Source organism: Perca fluviatilis, chromosome 13 (assembly GCF_010015445.1).
Source record: "Perca fluviatilis chromosome 13, GENO_Pfluv_1.0, whole genome shotgun sequence".
Classification (NCBI taxonomy): domain Eukaryota; kingdom Metazoa; phylum Chordata; class Actinopteri; order Perciformes; family Percidae; genus Perca; species Perca fluviatilis.
The window spans coordinates 18,604,758-18,618,518 of NC_053124.1; the positions used below are offsets into that span (position 1 = coordinate 18,604,758).

Here is a 13,761-nt window from a genome sequence, read left to right on the forward strand (position 1 = left end):
CCTATGGCTCTCTTGACAGCTGTGCTTGCTGTGTCTCTGAGTGTGCGCGTTTGTGTCCAACCCTGTATGTGACAAAGGGACAGTAGGCAGGGGACCAATAGAAAGGCAGAATGAAAGGGGCAGGGACTGGTTTCATTGGTGCACATGGAGATGTATGCACGTACACACACACACACACACACACACACACACACACACACACACACACACACACACACACACACACACACACACACACACACACACACACACACACACTCAGGCTGCCAGTATTATTAAGTGTGTTGTGCGACAGACAGGGAACTGAATCCTAGGCTGCTGATGAGTAGGAGGAAACACTGTGTTGGTGTGTATTTACAAACCTGTGTGCATGTGTGCACACATATTTGCACATATTTTCGGATTTCATTTTTTTCCAAGAAACAGATGGACAAGGTCAGTCCAAGTGAAAGCTCTGTCCTCATATTTATGTAAACCCTGAAATTGAAAGATCGAGGCAATTTAATAGAGGATTTTAACACATTGATACAACTCAAATATATTGTGAAAAGAGGGGTGAGAAGTCATGATTTTATTGGTGGTTGTGATTTTTGTAGAGCAGGTAATTGACTTCCTGAATTACTCTTTTCCAAGAAGTATGCACTTAATGTGCAACGTGTATTTCCATGGTCAGTGTTGTGCCAAATTGGGCCTTTTTTTGTTTTCTAGCTTTGTACACATTTGTAAACGTTTTGCTCTTATGTTCACCTGTTGGTTCGACTGTAAGGGCTCTCAGAGTTACGCTTATGAAGTGATTGATGAACAGATCATACTGTTACATAAGCTCGCCGTCTCTTCTCTTCACACACAAAGTTCACAGCCTGCATTTTCATGATCGATGTTGCATACAACAGTTTCACAGTTCTGTCTGGTATGTTTACTATGCTAATTAAGTTGTTAATCTACAGTAATAGTGCATACAGTAAAAGGATTTTAAGCCATAGTGTAAATGGAACCTTAAAGGTCCCATGACATGGTGCTCTTTGGATGCTTTTATATAGGCCTTAGTGGTCCCCTAATACTATATCTGAAGTCTCTTTCCCGAAATTCAGCCTTGGTTCAGAATTACAGCCACTAGATCCAGTCCCACAATGAGCTTTCCTTAGGATGTGCCATTTCTGTGTCTGTAGCTATTGAGGAGGAGAGAGGGGGGTGCAAAGTGGAGGGTGGGGGTGTGGCCTTGACCAACTGCCACTTTGCTCGTTTGAAAGCCATGATGTCTCTCTCTCATGGGTTGGCCAAATTCTCTGGGCGGGCAAAGCAGAGAAAGGGGAGGTAACCTTGCTCCTTATGACCTCATGAGGAGCAAGATTCCAGATCAGCCCATCTGAGCTTTCATTTTCTCAAAGGCAGAGCAGGATACCCAGGGCTCGGTTTACACCTATCCCCATTTCTAGACACCGGGGGACCATAGGCAGGCTGGGGGAATGCATATTAATGTTAAAAACTCATAAAGTGAAAAAATTTTCATGCCATGGGACCTTTTAATACTTTTTGTTATTGTCCAAAATGGAAAAGTAGAGAAAGCTGGCATTGAATGTCTTTTTTTTAATCTTCTACTTTATTCTTCAGTTCGTGATTTAAATCAAAAATGTTGACGGTTTTAGAATATTTATGTTAATGTTGAGCATGTTAATGTAATTTTAATTCACATTCAGGTAACAAATAGTATGACAGTCATACGTCAGGCGCAATGATCCAGTCTTGTGTTTATCACCCAGGCTGTGTTATATCTGTATACAAGGTGTTATACAGGTTTCACATGCCTGCATGCCTTTGTGCGCGTATTGTATGTTTATTGAGTTTGTCTCGACTGAGTGCAAACAAGAAAAAAAGTGTTTTAGAATCAGTATTTGTCCCCAGGGCCTCGTTGGCACATGGTCACCTGACCTGAATTTGTGTTGCCAAAGCAATGCCTTGTTTCAATGTTCAACTTAATGCTCAGCTCCACCCCTTGACCTTGGGATGTGTTCTTGTCGCTATGGTAACCGCCTCCGGGGTTACTGTAAATGAGAAGAGTGCGTTGGATGGGTGCACAATGCATTTTTCTTTGTGCTTGTGCATCAAACTACGCACTTTATTACATTTATTTACCCAGGGAAGATTAACTCGCTCCTTTACAGGAACTCCCTGCAGCACGGTCATAGAGTTGGATTCACACCGGGATGATACATGATACAATAGGCTTCTGCATTGTAGTTAGGACTTCAAAGAAGGATTTAAGTAAAGTGTGACTTTTAGTATTGTTGCAGACATGAGGGTTTCAGTTTACGGCATGTGATCAAAGTGAAATATTGTCCTCACCAGATAGCGAGCCAAGTTCATGGAAGAGAAATGAATGCCTCCAAATAACTATGTTTTTATTTTTTCTAAAAAGGAGGATACGCCTCGAACCAGTGTCTCATGCGGGGAAACAAAGTGTGGTTGCCATGCCGATGAGGCGTCAGTGTATAAATAGCTTGGGTGTTTCTTCTGAATACTCCAGAGAGAGAGAGAGAGAGAGAGAGAGAGAGAGAGAGAGAGAGAGCAGGGAGAGAGCAGGGAGACAGTGATAGCCAGTGTACAAAATCAGAAGCACAGACTTTGTAACATTGGGCTCTGTCTATCTTGTCTGGGGCACTATGTCTAGAGACTGCAGTGGCAGTCAATATGCATCCAAAGTCAACAGGTTGCCTTTATTAATATTTACACACATCTATCATCACCATTGAAGATGAATGTGTTGTTATAGTAGCAAAATACATGTTGCTTTTATGTTTTGTTAGTGTTGCTGATTTTGGAAAGCTAACAAAAAGATGAATACGTTCTGGATCCAAGCGCTTTAGTGAGCAAGTTGTCAGTTGTCGGTGTGCCCCTACCTCTCAGAATAGTCACTATGAGTTTACTTTTCATCATAAGCGGCTGTTCTGCACAACTGCCATTAAGCGTGAAAGCAAATCGTTTTGTGAGAAATAACACTTGGCTGAAGGTTAAGCTGATGATTGTAATTGCATAGCAGGGGATTTGCTTATTATGCAGCGATTGATTGAGCTAGAGCGAGCAATACTTACATCTGGAAAAATAATGCAATGGAGAAAGGAACACTTTGAAAATGGTCTTAAGGTCTCTCTGTGTTTCATTGTAGGGAATGGTGACATCACCTGCAGACAGACAGACGTGGACAGGCAGCGCAGGCACCCAGCACGCTTCCCTCGCATTGGTGGAGAGATCCAGGCTTCACACCAGGTTGTCAGCTCTCTACTGAGCAGCAGGCTCCACCTATACCGCCCAAGTAGCTCTGCCTCCTCTACTCAGGTAGGACAGAGTGAGGGTCTTCTCTGTATAATGTGTTTGGTTCAGTTAAAATAAACAGCGGTGCGTTTGCTCATTTGGTTAGGTTTGTTTAGGCTGGTGTGAAAGCTCTCAATCTCAATGTGATATACAAATAAAATGACTTGACTTGACAATCAGTCTCTGCTTTCGCATCACAAACAGACTGCACCAAAGTGGAGCAACCATGGAGTTTTGGGATCAAAGATCTATGATATTAGCATGAATTCAAAAGCTAAACTACTATGGACTTTTTTCACAGCAGACATTTGGACTTGTCATAGTAGGAAAAGCACAGCTGAAATTGATAACCTTAACAATGGCTCAATTCCACCAAGTGTCCCAATAAGCTATCTCAATGAGTCAGCATGCAACAATACCAGGGCCTCTCCTAAGTGGAATGCAGCCAAATAAACAAAATAAACAAAACGCTAAACAACATAATATTAATATTTAAATAAATCACCGGGAGAGTCCGACACAGGCAGACTCTGGAGATAAAACTGGGATTAGCTCTCATATTCAAGTTTATGTTCTGCTTGTTCAACGGTTGTTTGGTAACTTGCTCTTATACACGTTCGGAGAGGATTTAAATTGCTATTTTTATTCTCAATTCTTATCATTTGGGTGCTGGTGATTTTCCTTTTGGGCCAGCTAAAACCTCTTTGGCGGGGGGTGTTTTTTCTAAGCAGAAAAAACACTGGTAAACCATATCCAAATGATTGCTGGGATTTTCCCTGATCAATCAGAACTCAAAAGGAGTTAAACATGGTTTGTTGTTTGATCGTATTTCAGCAGTTCTTGGTGAAAAAGCCAGTAAAATGTAGCGACCACAGAGTAATAATCCTACTGTATCATCATATTACAGTACAAGATACCTCTTTTTAAGCCTGTTTCTAAATGTTCATCATTATTCATTACATGTGAGCTAGGGCTGCACAATTAATCAAATTTTAATCACGATCACGATTTTGGCTTCCCATGATCAAATTTGCATGATCGAGCGATATTTAAAATGCGTCATTCCCTTCATAGAACAGTTTTTGCAAAGCCAATCTAGCGCTCCATAAACCACTGTCTGATCACATGTCTCCATGAGCCAATCAGAGCTGTTCCCTTCCTGCACCGCGCAGCTTAGTTTCTAGATGTAGACAGTCACAGAGGACAGAGTAACGTGAGGAAAATTCCACAACAGGTAGCAGTCGGTCATCATAAGCCGGTCACAATGTTTACCAGTTTACCAGTAAACGCAACGTTTTGTCCCGTCTGTTTTTGTTTTTCAGACAACAGCAGTGACCAGTGCTAGTTTGTGTCTTTTAGCTCATAGCTTTAGCAGCAGACTGTTGGACGTCCCGCTGTTGGAATCCTACAGTGAAATACAGACACACTACACTGTTTAGCAGTCAGCATTTTAGCCGTGTTTAATCCAGTTACTACGGTGGCTAACGGTAGGCTAACGTTACCTGCTGTGTAACGACTTATTAGTGTTTACTAGCGTGACATTCAGCGATGTTTATATATTATGTTTATCAGAGCGCAACGCAGACATGTAAGTGACAGTGTAATGAGCCACAGAAATCCGCGTAGCTATTTCGTCTGGTAGATACCAGGCATACCAGGCACCACATGCGGCGTTAACGTGAACAGAAAATTGCGTTGTTGTCATGACCGAAAGAACGAGATCCAGGGTGCAAGCGGCCGAAATGGGTTTCCTCAGGAGGGTGGCTGGCGTCTCCCTTAGAGATAGGGTGAGAAGCTCAGTCATCCGTGAGGAGCTCGGAGTAGAGCCACTGCTCCTTTGCGTCGAAAGGAGCCAGTTGAGGTGGTTCGGGCATCTGGTGAGGATGCCCCTGGCCCTCCCTAGGGAGGTGTTCCAGGCACGTCCAGCTGGGAGGAGGCCTCGGGGAAGACCCAGGACTAGGTGGAGGGATTATATCTCCAACCTGGCCTGGGAACGCCTCGGGATCCCCCAGTCGGAGTTAATGTTGCTCGGGAAAGGGAAGTTTGGGGTCCCCTGCTGGAGCTGCTCCCCCCGCGACCCGACACCGGATAAGCGGACGAAGATGGATGGATGGATGGATGGAAAATTGCGTTGCCTGTATCTTTCACGGCAAACATGCATGTGTGGAAAGCGGTCGCACAACAGCTGAAATGGCATACTCCTTCACAGTATCCTTCAATAAAGGAGGAATGTAGCACAATATGGATGTATTAGTAGGAATGTAGCACAATATGGATGCAAAAGCAGTTATAATTATATAATTATGTGACAATAAAACAAGAAATAATTGTGATAATTAATCGTGATCTCAATATTGATCAAAATAATCGTGATTATCATTTTGGCCATAATCGTGCAGCCCTAATGTGAGCTCCATTTGCATTCTTGACAAAATCTTTTTTCGTGAGCTCTTTTATGTGACAACAGACAAGATAACTACATGAGCGAATCATGCTGTCAGTCACCAGAATTACATTTTCCCATTTAATTCCATGTAACGCTGATGATGCAGGATGCAGTCACCAAAACTGTCCAAAGAATTAGTTACCTGTCAGTCAAACTTCATGCTTACACCTCTTTGTTCATTAGTAGAGAGACAGTGTGAACACATAAAGGACCAGAACTAAAATCAATGATGTATCTTTTTCTACTTGGTCAGAGTTTTGTCAGTATTAGAGTTGTAATATATATAGTCAGAAGAACTAATGCGCTTTTCAATTACGTGGAGGATACACTTTTCTGGGCCTGTCTGAGCGCCTATCCTTCTTCCCTTCTATTCCTCCATTCATGTCCTTTGTCTTTTGATTGTGTTCTTTGCTTTCTTGACCCTCCCGCTGATGTCTACCAACTGTTCCTCCAAACTCCCTCCCTTTCTCTTAGTCTCTATCCATTCACTAACTGAGCTGTCTCCCTTCCTCCTCTTTTCCTCCTTTCTGTATCCTCACTCTCCACCGTATCTATTGGAGCTCCTCCATCCGTCCTTTATCGTCATCTCGCCAGCTGTGTGTAGCAGCTCCATTCTCTCCTATGAGGGAGAATAGAATGAATAGAAGGGCTTACTGAGAACAGTGAGAAAGCCAATCCCTGCCTTTCGTCTTATTGAACACGTGTCTTACTCCTCTCGTGTCCTCTTGTCTCCTCTCCTCTTCTATCCTAAGACTCTGCCGTGACCAATCCTGTCTCCTCTGCCTGCTGCTGCTCGCTGTTTCAGTGTCTCAGATGTCTTTTTCTTTTATTTATTTTTTATGGAAGGTGTATTTCAAGACCCAACACAACCAAAGTACTGGCTGGATGTATGTACCAATTTCAATTAAACTACAGATATTCAGAAGTTTAATTAGTTCAAAAACAACACTCAACCCAAAGAGAAGTGTCTTCTGAGTCTCATCCCAGCAACAGCATACCCACTAAACAGTTTTATGTTTATTAGCCCTCAGCAATATACGGTTATACTTGACTCAAGTCTGCTGTGAGATACTTCATTGGCTTGGGGACTTATCTTCATAATTATACAAATATGTTTTGAAGTACAGACTAATTAGTTTATTAAATCAACTTTGTAACAATTGAGAGTAGGAGTAGCGAGGAGGGGTGTAAAATATAAAGAGAGCTTCTTAGTGAAAGTATAAAGGAAAGATGAGATTTAAATGAAAAGTGAAGTAGTTCATTTTCTTTTTTTAATGTTCTTATGTTTCTTTCTCACTCACAACGATTCAACCTATCCTGTCCTTCTTTCTCTCCCTCTCCCGTCTCTACTCCCTGTCCTCCTTTCTTCACCCATCACTCTCGCTGAATGGAAATTACCCGTTAACACTCCCTGCTTCTTTCTGCTTCCCCTCTCTTTTGTAAAGTCGCTGTTGACAGTTGCCTTTCTCTGAGCAGAAAGACTCAGAAATGAGCAGATGGAGGGCTGACAGTAGCGAAGCTCAAACAATGACGCTGGGTGGAAAGTCGTGGTGATCAACACATGTCAGAAAATGACTGTTAATGGGGCGACCATATACAGACTGTGTCAGTCACAGACTGTGACTGTGTCAGTCATCTATATAGGGGATGGATCCATTTTTGTCTAGCTGCCTGTTGAAGCTCCAGTCATGATTGACAATACCGTTAAGATGGTTGGCATGTGCCTTATATTGTTTCCTGCATGTTCATCTGTACAATAAGATTATGTTACTATTTAGGGTCATAAAACTCATAAATGATGCACTTCTTCTCTTCTGAGTTAAGATGGTGCTAATATGGCTTTTGGTTGGCTTTTGTTTGCTTAAGATCGATCACTCTTACAGGAGTCCATGTCGAATCCACTCTGGGAAACAATACATGGCATTGTTTTTGCCAGATCTGAGCTATTTAACTTTTAATTTTTCTGTTGTAAAAAAAGCAATGGGAAAAAGACAATTTGACTTTTGTGTGTAGGGCAGGGTAATGGCCTACTGGCCTGATTTTCATGGAACTTGGTGGAAGAGTATAGCTTGGGCCAAGGAAGAACCCATTACATTTTGTAGAGCACATGTGTCAAACTCAAGGCCTGCGGGCCAAATCCGGCCCCTCGCAAGTTTTTATCCGGCCCGCATATCAATTTAGGTTCACAATAGGTTTTGGCCCGCCTAGTTGTGCGCTGAAACCAAAAAGACGGGAAACTCTTTTCAAACTCTAATTATGCAACACTCAAAGCAGAATTTGGCAGATTTGCCGACTTTGAGATTCAGGAATTCCCACAGAAGCAGAGAGTTTTCATATTTAGGCTGTAAAACAGGTTGCTGTAAAAAAATTTAATCATTGTTTTGCTTGATTTGCAAATCTCTATGATGGCTAAGGAACTTTTTTTTTAGAGCTTTATGTCAACATAACTGTAAGTGAGAAAGCTATATGAGACATGCAATAATACAGTCAAATATATTTGACTTAGATTAAATAAAATAATGTCAAACTCTACATGTCTGGCCCCTGATGTGATTCTTATTTCCAAGTGTGGCCCTTAGTGCAGTTGAGTTTGACACCCCTGTTGTAGGATCCAAATCATAAATTATTTTTCACTTTCATTAACATTGATATAGGCCGTTTGTGCTGCATTCATGTGGCGTCGGAATAATCGAAAAAAGGAGTTCCTGACTGGGAAAATTCACACTGCATTAAAATTGGAGTGAGATAAGGCATGCCTTTGAGTCCTGTCAACTCTACTGTGCAGGATTCACAGATATTAGGTACAGAACCTGCAGCCTTCTTAGACTTACGGTAGGTTTCCACACAGCGAAATTTCACTTTGCTCTCATTGAGGTTGATTGAGCGAGATGAGAGCGAATCGCGGAGGGGAGCGAAATAAAGTTGACGAAAGTTTAACCTTATTCAAATGAGGACCACTCGAGAATCAGGTCCGTGTGTTTGTGTTTGGAGGCGGGAGTTACAAAAAAAGTCTGACAAAGATGGCGGAGGTTATCAGCGCCGTATCATGAAAATTTTGATGTGATTAAAATGTTTCTACACGAACATTGGTACTTCTATCAACACGAATTGTGTTTTATATGACACACAAAATTAGTTAGGGCACATACACCACTAAATAGATCACTGTATATGTTAGTTTAAACACTCAAACTTTTCAGCTAGCCGACAGGCTAATCGCTAGCATGTTCGGACATTGGATTTCATTGTAGCCTAGCCAGGCAGCTAGCTAGCTAGGCTACTTGTGCATTTATGTTACTTGTGGATTGTCGTTTATATGTCACACGAACTTAAACGGGGCAAACACACCACCAAATAGACCACTGTAGATAGTTTAAACACTCAAAATGATTCAGCTAGCCGACAGGACAACCGCTAGCATGTTCGGACATTGCATTTCATTGTAAGCATAGCAAGGCAGCTAGGCTACATAGCCAGGTTACCAGAGCATTTATGAGCTAACATTTTACCGATGGTTTGCTGCTGTGCATTTTTACCGCCCTGTCTTCTGACAGCCCGGGGCATTTAAAAAAATGTTGCGGTCTTGTGTGTCGTTTTCGCGACCACGCCCCCGAGGCAAACTTTCGCTGGCCGAAATTCGCAAGGTGTTTCGCTGTGTGGAACCCTACCGTGAAAGCATTGTTTGCAAAATAGGCTTGGCTATAATTTCACTATTGCAGAACTAAGTGGTGGTATTTTAGATGCCAGGAGAGAAAGTAAACTTATTTATGTCTGGCAGGTGAAATCTGACAGCTTCATTTGAATTCAGTCAATTTTTAGAGATTTATTTTGTCCATTTGAAACTGAACTCCCACCCGCTTTCTCATAGTAAGACTCAATGCAGAATGCAGCAAAGGCTCACAGTAATCTCAAATATGTTAAATTCCCAATTAATCCAGCAATTGTATCTAAAATAAAGCTACACAGGAGCCTTTAGATGTCTAACAAAGCCAGTGGGTATCTGTCCTGGGACATGCTCAATATAAAGTAAACTGAGCCTGTCCCTGTTGTTTAACATTAGACTTAACTTAGTTGCTTGCTAACACCAGGCATTTTATGTAGATCCAGTAACCTGCTAAATGTTTGCATTAATACGATTTAAATGTCAGACATTCAGGAAATGCATTAAAACTTCACATACAATAAGATTCATATAAGGAACATATAAGGGACCATTCTGCGCAAATTGCTGCCTTCAGAGGGTTAAGCAACCTGAGTAAATGGAAGGGTCCCTTCTCTCTCTCTCTCTCTCTCTCTCTCCCTTTTTTTTTTTTTTTTTTTTTTTTCTCTGGCTGTCCCTCTGTATGTCTCTATCTCTCTCTGTCTCTCTCTCTCTGTGTGAGCATGGATTTCCCCTTCTGTTTTCTTGTTATAGCTGCGCTCTGCTTCATTTGATCTGGGCCCCTGCTCTCATAGTAGGATTGAATTGAGTTTGGCGAGCAAGAGAATACACACACACAACCACACACACACACACACACACACACAACACACACACACACACACACACACACACACACACACACACACACACACACACATACACATACCTGAGACTGCCAACTTGCTACAGCAGCTGCCCCAAAATGAAGGAGAGGGAAAGATACAGAGAGGGAAGGAAGGAGGGAGGAAGGGAGGGGAAGAAGGGCGGCAGCTGGAAAGTAAGATGCATGAATATAGGGGAGGTGATAAGAAAAGGAAGAGAAGAGACAGTTAATAAGAAAGAGGCTAGATTATTGGAATGAAGAGAGATTAGAAAAGAGTGGTAACTTAAAATGAAACTTCTAATGTGGTCCTGGCCACAGACAAGGAGAAGCAGTTGATTAAATCAAGACACATTTTTATCATTGATTCATCCCAATTTCTGTCTTCTTTCGGTCTTGTTTCTTCTGTCCTCTACCACCTCCCCCGCTTCCTGAGTCTCTCAATCAGTCTCACTTTTGTCTCGGCATCTATACTCCATTGCCACCCCTCTCCACAAACACACTCTCCGACACACACACATACTGTGGCAGTCTCTGCACACTAAGCAATTAGATAATTACCTTGCCCAGCGTCGCAGAGTTCGTCCAGACTGCTGAGGAGAAGCGAGAGGTGGAGGAATGAATGAAAAGATTTAATGGAAGAGCAGACATGAGATGGCCTATTGTGCATGTACTAGAAGCTCTTTACAAGTGGTTTGACCAAGATTTATTTGAAGGTTTCAACCACTGCCATTCTGTTATCAAAACATATCCTGTCTCCTTTGAAAAGACATTTGTAAGGATATTTCACAAACTTGTATGAATTTTAGAAAATTTGAAATACTGTTTTTAAATGGGAAAAGGCAGCGTAGTAGACCAGTGTTTCCCACACATAGACTATTGTGTGGCGTGCGCCTCACTATCCACACTGGCCGCCGCACATTGCGTTTCGTTATTAATATATATTTTTTTAAACGCTATTTAAAACACGTTCTTCTGCATTTCCTTTCCAAGTGGCGATTGCACCGGCTTTAGAAAGTTAACTAGTCACAAGTTTGTGGTAAAATGCAGTTGGGTTGTCGAGGTCAAAACACTATATAGCAGCTGTGAATCAAATAAACGTATTATAAATAATGTTATGTCATTTTTTACTCTTACACTGAATGTTTGCTGCTTCAATCCAGATGAGTATTGAAAAGTATTTTCTGCAACTGCAAAAGGCCCGTGTTGAGGATGAGGACCAGCCTGAACCGGAGGTATCTGTCTGAAACAGAGCTGAACAGTCTGACCAGTGGAATTAGTTATGTTATTAATTTGTTTACAATATTTTCAGGCTTCAACCAGTGAAAGACAGGGTCAGGGAGAGAAAGGACAGCATCCAACTGCGTGTCCTCCTCAGGTTTTGATACCCCCCCCCCCCATTATCACAGGGCAAGACCCCCCCGCGCCACACATTGCTTCCTAATCTGTGGGAAACACTGTAGACCATTTTGTAGACTGTAGTGAAACTAGAAAGTCTTTAAAAAGATTTAAGTGGGACTTCATGTAACTGACACGGGGAGAGAAAGAGCAAAACAGAGCTACAATACATTTAATTTTTTTTAGGTGACAAAACTATCATGATGCTTGCATTTAGACAGGTGTCTTGTTGTGCATGTGCATACTATTTTATAATTATGGAAGACATAGCATATATTTATTTATGTTGGATTCAATTAAAAGTCTATCTAACAAATTACAGTACCATTAAAATCACTTACGATCCAAGCAACCTCATATGTGGTCCAGACACAAAACTTGAGAGAAACTGTAGCATAAACCTTTTTGCCATGTTTGCAATGCTCTGCAGCACAACAGCACAATACATCTTCTGTCTTTCTCTACCACCCGACAATGCAGTTTTGTCATCGTATTGATAAAAACAGCATTCTTTTTGCACGGTGGATACAATCATAAAAGGGAATTTCAAGAAAAAATGCTCTCTCCGTTCTGAGAAACACAAAATTGAAATCTATATAAGTAGAATAACTTCTACAGGAAACGTCAGCAGCAGCTCCTTTATGTTTCATACAGCCACCGTGTGTTTAAAAAAGGACGTTGAAGTCAGACCTAATTATCATAAAGGGGGTCCAATGGCTTCCCCCATAGGAGCTAATCAGTGTGTGCATGTCTGCTTGGCTCAACCACTGTTTCATTACGTCCCGATAAACATCACTGTGTGTATTGTGTGTCTTTTTTTTTTGCGAGTGTGTATTTGTGATTCTGTGAATGCCTGTTAGTATGTTTGTTGTGTTACAGTAATACAGTGTTATATGCCTTCATCTATCATGTATCTGCGTGCGTGTATACTGTAAAGTGGTGTGGGCGTCTGTTTGTTAGATACACAGCCTTCAGTGGTTTGTGTACCACAACATGCTGAATGCAGATGTAAGGGAAATGTGAAATGTCATGTGGAGCTGTGGGGTATTGACTGGAATTTGGCCAGCAGCATGGAAAAACATGTTGCCGTAGGTCATTGCTAATGAGCCATACATGTGCTGGAACATTCTGTGTGTTTGGGAACATAAGTGTGTTTGCGTGTGTGTGTGTGTGTACAGAATCTTTCTGACAGTGACCTAATGGATCTAAGCATTTCCTCTTAAATTCCTATTTAAGAGCTAGATAAAGTGTATGTTTTAGGAATGTGTGTGTGTGTGTGCGTGTGTGTGTGTAATTCTGCTCTGTGGGTGCCATTATTTACATAAGCGTGCTTGTCTGCTTTTGCCATGATAAATCCACTGTCCTTCCTAACTCCGACCCACTTTTGTTGCTCCTTTCTTTGTTTGCTCTTGATTCCCTTCTGCTTTATAGCATTAAGCAATGAGTAATGATGACTGACATCATCTCTGGCTAGGCTAGCGCCAACTAATTGGCCAGAGCGATCTGATTGCATTAGATGTTATTCCTTCAGGGTATTCCCTGTCCTCCACCCCTGCTTTGAAAGATATCCCTCATTGTTTGCATGGAGCAACTTATTGCTTTTGTGCACCATTGGTTTGGGTTTTATTGTATTCATAATAGGAATATATCAATTGGTTGTAAGCAGGTCATGAAATTAGCACTTTTGATGTATTGTTTGGGCTTTTTAACGTGAAAAGTGACTAATGTTAAAAGCTGTGATTGCTGTCGAGCCTTGACTGTTGTTAATTGCTATCATCTAAAATGCACATCTCAGGAAACCTCAATGATATTACAAGCGCACTACGGGGACACTAATATACCACTGCAATGGCTTTGTTTATTGTGCGGATTCTCTGGGTGCTCGTGTGAGAAAGCAATAAAGGTTGAAAAATGAAGTTGCGCTTTAGATTTACCAACAGCCATGTGAGGCTTTTTCCTCCACTCATCTCTCTTCCTCTCTCGTTCTCTCTCTCTCTCTCTCTCTCTCCCCCTCTCTCTTCTCGGTCTTCTTCCTTTCACGGCAACTGCTGTCAAAGCCACCTTTCCATAGTGAGGTAAAATGAT

The 13,761-nt window shown here is 41.7% G+C and overlaps 1 protein-coding gene across 2 annotated transcripts in view; it reads left to right on the forward strand.

Moving 5' to 3' along the window:
* atxn1a (ataxin 1a) overlaps nt 1-13,761 on the forward strand; it is a 101,603-nt gene that overhangs the window by 31,998 nt on the left and 55,844 nt on the right. The window contains exon 2 of one of the 2 annotated variants that reach the window (XM_039821156.1): nt 3,164-3,333. The exons of the other annotated variant lie outside the window; for it this stretch is intronic. The gene's annotated coding sequence lies outside the window, so the exon portion shown is untranslated. The remainder of the gene's footprint in view (nt 1-3,163; nt 3,334-13,761) is intronic. 2 annotated transcript variants of the gene reach the window in all.